The sequence below is a fragment of the Desmodus rotundus genome, chromosome X (assembly GCF_022682495.2).
Source record: "Desmodus rotundus isolate HL8 chromosome X, HLdesRot8A.1, whole genome shotgun sequence".
In the NCBI taxonomy this organism is placed as follows: Eukaryota; Metazoa; Chordata; class Mammalia; order Chiroptera; family Phyllostomidae; genus Desmodus; species Desmodus rotundus.
The window spans coordinates 68,738,392-68,743,688 of NC_071400.1; the positions used below are offsets into that span (position 1 = coordinate 68,738,392).

Consider the following 5,297-nt stretch of genomic DNA (forward strand, 5'->3'; position numbering starts at 1 on the left):
AGCAATTTTGAGAAAGAAGAACAAAGCAGGAGGGATCACAATACCTGATATCAAACTGTATTACAAGGCCACTGTAATCAAAACAGCCTGGTACTTGCATAAAAACAGGCACATAGACCAGTGAAACAGAACAGAGAGCCCAGAAATAAACTCAATTCTTTACGGTCAATTATTATTTGACAAAGGAGGCAGGAGCATAAAATGGAGCAAAAACAGCCTCTTCAACAGATGGTGTTGGGAGATCTGAAGAGCTACGTGTGATAAAATGAAACTCAATCATCAACTTATGCCATACACAACCATAAATTGAAGGTGGATAAAAGACCTCAATATGTTGTAACACCATAAAAGTCCTAAAGGAAAACATTGGCAGGAAAATCTCAGACATTCCACGCAGAAACATCCTCACAGACACATCCCCTAAAGCAAGGGACATAAAGGAATGAATAAACAAATGTGACCTCATCAAAATAAAAAGCTTCTGCATGGCTAAAGAAAACAGCATTAAAATACAAAGAGAACCAACAGTATGGGAAAACATATTTGCCAATGATACCTCAGACAAGGGCCTGATCTCCAAAATATATAAAGAACTCACACGACTGTACCCCAGGAAGACAAACAACCCAATTAAAAAATGGGCAAAGGACTTGAACAGACACTTCTCTAAGGAAGACAGAGTGCTCAGAGACATATGAAAAGATGCTCAGCATCTCTAGCCATCAGACAGATGCAAATACAAATCACAATGAGGTACCAGATACACAGGTCAGAGTGGCCAAGATAAACAAATCATCAAACAAATGTTGGAGAGGATGTGGAGAAAAGGGAACCCTAGTGCACTATTGGTGGGAATGCAGACTGGTGCGGCCACTGTGGAAAACAGTATGGAATTTCCTCAGAAAACTAAAAATGGAACTGCCCTTTTACCCAGCAATTCTGCTGCTGGGATTACACCCTAAGAACCCTGAAACACCAACCCGAAAGAAACTATGCACCCCAATGTTCATAGCAGCACAATTTACAATAGCCAAGTATTGGAAGCACCTAAGTGCCCATCAGCAAATGAGTAGATCAAAAAACTAATGTATATTTACACAATGGAATTCTATGCAGCAGAGAGAAAGAAGGAGCTTATACCCTTTGCAACAGCATGGATGGAACTGGAGAGAAATATGCTAAGTAAAATAAGCCAGACGGTGAGGACAAATACCATATGATCTCACCTTTAACTGAAACATAATCAACAGAAAAAAAAAGGAAACAAAATATAACCAGAGACATTGAAGTTAAGAACAATCTATCAATAGCCATGGGGGAGTGGGGAGGGGACAGTGAGGAGAGGGGATTACAGGAACTACTACTATAAAGGACACATGGACAAAATCAAGGGGGAGGGTAGAGATGGGGGAGGGAGGGGGTTTGGTTGTGGTGGGGTGGAGTGATAGGGAGAAAAGGCATACAACTGTAACTGAATAACAATAATTTTTTTTTAAAAAAGACATACAATGACGAAAAAAAAGAATAAGTACCTATCAACAATAACGTTAAATGTTAATGGATTAAATGCTCCAATCAAAAGACATAGGCAACTGAATGGATAAGAAAACTTTATCCACACATATGCTGCCTACAAGAGAGTCACCTCAGAACAAAAGACCTACACAGCCTGAAAGTGAATGGTTGGATGAAAATATTCCAAGCAAATGGACAGGGAAAAAAAAAAAAAAACAGACTAGCAATATTTACATCAGACAAAATTGACTTAAAAAACAAAGCCATTAAAAGAGACACTGAAGGACACTTCATAATACTCAATGGAAGAATCCATCAACGATACATAAACATTTTAAACATATATGCACCCCACATAGGGGCACCCAAATATATAAGGAAAATCTTGGAGGATTCAAGAAAGATATAGACAGCAACACACTTATACTAGGGGAATTTAACACCCCACTGTCAAAAATTGATAGATCTTCCAAACAAAATATCAACAAGAATGTTGTGGCATTGAACAATGTCCTAGATCTAATAGACTTAATGGATATATAGAACTTTTCATCCCAAAGAAGCAAAGTACACATTCTTTTCAAATGCACATGGAACACTTTCAAAGATAGACCCATAATAGGACACAAAACCAACCTGAACAAATTTAACAAAATTGAAATCATATCAAGCATTTACTCATACAAAAACAGCCTGAAACTAGAAACCAACCTCAAGGAAATGACTCAAAAACACTCAGCCAGTAGACTGAACTGAGGGCTTAAGACTCATGGTGGGAGCTCCTGGCTGACTTCAGCTCTCTTGCTATGGCGCCTCCATCAGTGTTTGCAGAGTTTCCTCAGGCTCAGCCTTTCCTTGTCTTAAAGCTCACTGCTGACTTCTGAGAGGATCTGGATCCCCTCAAGGTCAACCTGGGAGTGGGAGCTTATCACTCAGATGACTCCCAGCCTTGGGTTTTGCCTGTCATGAGGAAGGTGGAACTGAAGATAGGTAACGACTGTAGCCTAAACCACAAATATCTGCTGATCCTGGGCCTGGCGGAGTTCCAGACCCATGCTTCCCACCTTGCCTTTGGGGATGACAGCCCAGCTGTCTGGGAGAAGTGGATAGGAGGTACGCAGTCTTTGAGGGGAACAGGTGCACTTCAAATTGGAGCTGAGTTCTTAGCACAATGGTACAACAGAACAAACAATAAGGACACACCTGTCTACATATCCTCACCAACCTGGGAGAATCATAACGGTGTGTTTTCTCCTGCTGGATTTAAAGACATTCGGTCCTATCACTATTGGGATGCAAAGAAGAGAGGACTTAACCTCCAGGTTTTCCACAATGATCTGGAGAATGCTCCTAAGTTTTCCATGTTTGTCCTCCATGCCTGTGCACACAACCTAACTGGGACAGACCCAACTCCAGATCAGTGGAAGCAGATTGCCTCCATCATGAAGAGCCAGTTTCTGTTTCCCTTCTTTGACTCAGCATATCAGGGCTTCACATCTGGAGACCTAGGGAAAGACACCTGGGCCATTCGCTAATTTGTTTATGAAGGATTAGAGCTATTCTGTGCCCAGTCCTTCTCCAAGAACTTTGGGTTCTACAATGAGCGAGTGGGGAATCTGACCATGGTTGCAAAAAAACCTGATGGCATCCTGTGGGTCCTTTTCCAGATGGAGAAGATAGTGCAAATTAGTGCAAATTACTTGGTCCTATCCCCCTGCTCAGGGAGTGCAAATTGTGGCCACTACCCTCTCTGACCCTGAGCTCTTTAGGGAATGGACAGGTAATGTGAAGACAATGGCTGACCAGATTCTAACCATGAGATCTGAACTCAAGGCATGATTAGAAGCTCTCAAGACCCCTGGAACCTGGAACCACATCACTGATCAAATTGGAATGTTCAGCATCATGGGTTGAACCCCAAGCAGGTTGAATATATTATCAACAAAAAGCACATCTATCTGATGCCAAGTGGTTGGATCAACATGTGTGGCTTAACCAGCAAAAATATAGATTATGTGGCCACCTCCATCCATGAAGCAGTCACCAAAATCCAGTGAAGAAGCAACAATGAAACCAGAATCACCAAAACAGTCTTGTCCTGTGTGTTCCCTGTCTGCACAAACCTAGTTGTATACATCACAGATTAGACTTTTGCAGGACTGAAAGGCTGCTCTGGAGAGGTGGCCTCTGCTTATATTGGCCCCACATGAACATAATATCCCTTGAAAAGAAATGTGGGCCTGGGATTAGAGCCCTTTTGGTGGCTGGAGCAAATTAAGGTTTCCATTTAAGAAAAAATGGTACTTCGATCATCATATGTAGATATTTTATCCCCTTGCTAGAAGCAGGAGTCTTGCTTGTGTCACTTGTGTACTTCTATGTGTTGCTTGACTCTATACAAAGACTAGTTCAAAAGTTCAAGTTTTCTGAAGAGTCATGTGTGATTGTGGGTACTGTGTGCTAATAAAACTTATCATCTCTACCTAGAAAAAAAATAACTCAAAAACACTCAAATTCATGGAGATTGAATAGCATGTTATTAAACAATGGATGGGTTAATAATGAGATCAAGGAAAAAATCAAAAAGTTTCAGGAAAGAAATGAAAGTGAACTCACAACAGTCCAAAACTTATGGGACACAGCAAAGGCAGTCCTGAGAGGGTTCATAGAGATACAAGCCTATCTAAAAAAAGAAACATTTCAAATAAACAAACTAACCTTCCATCCCCAACCACTGGAAGAACAACAACAAAGACAGCCCAGAGCCAGTAGAAGGAAGGAAATAACCAAGATCAGAGCAGATTTAAATGACATAGAGAATAAAACAACAATCTAATGGATCAATAAATCCAGGAGCTGGTTCTTTGAAAAGATAAACAAATTTGACAAGCCTTTAAGCAGACTTATCAAGAAAAAAAGAGAGAAGACTCAAATAAATAAAATTAGAAATGAAAGAGGAGAGATTGCCACTGATACCAGAAATACAAAGGATTGTAAGAAATTACTAGAAACAACTATATGCCAAGATATTTGAAAACTGGGAGAAATGGGCAAATTTCTAGGAAAATATAATCTCCCAAAACTGAATGAAGAAGAAGCAGAAAACCTGAACAGACCAATAACAGCTCATGAAATTGAAGTAGTAATCAAAAAGCTCCCGGCACAAAAAAGCCCTGGACCAGATGGTTTCACAGGAGAATTCTACAAAGCATTTAAGGAACAGCTAACCCCTATACTTCTCAGACTATTACAAAAAATCCAAGAAGAAGGAAGACTTCCAAACTCTTTCTATGAAGCCAGTATCATCCTAATCCCAAAACCACATGAAGACACAACAAAGAAGGAAAACTACAGGCCAATATCGCTGAAGAACATAGACACTAAAATCCTCAACAAAATATTGGCAAACCGCATCCAGCAATACATTAAAAAAATCATACACCATGACCAAGTGGGATTCATCCCAGGGATGCAAGGATGGTACAACATTCACAAATCAATAAACATAATACATCACATAAACAAAAGGAAAGACAAAAATCACATGATCATATCAATAGATGTGAAAAAAGCATTTGCTAAGGTACAGCACCCATTTATGATAAAAATAACTCTCAGCAAAGGGGGAATAGAGGGAGCATTCCTCAACATAACAAAGGCCATGTATGAGAAACCTACTGCCAACATCATACTCAATAGTATTTTACTCAATGGGCAAAAATAAATTCTCCATCAGATAGGTTGGCTATCTCCTCATTGCTTAGCTCTCTTTCTGAAGCTTT

The 5,297-nt window shown here is 40.0% G+C and overlaps 1 pseudogene; it reads left to right on the forward strand.

Moving 5' to 3' along the window:
- The first annotated feature begins 2,321 nt into the window (after window positions 1-2,321).
- LOC112322511 (aspartate aminotransferase, cytoplasmic pseudogene) lies at window positions 2,322-3,572 on the forward strand (annotated as a pseudogene).
- The last annotated feature ends 1,725 nt before the right edge of the window (window positions 3,573-5,297 follow it).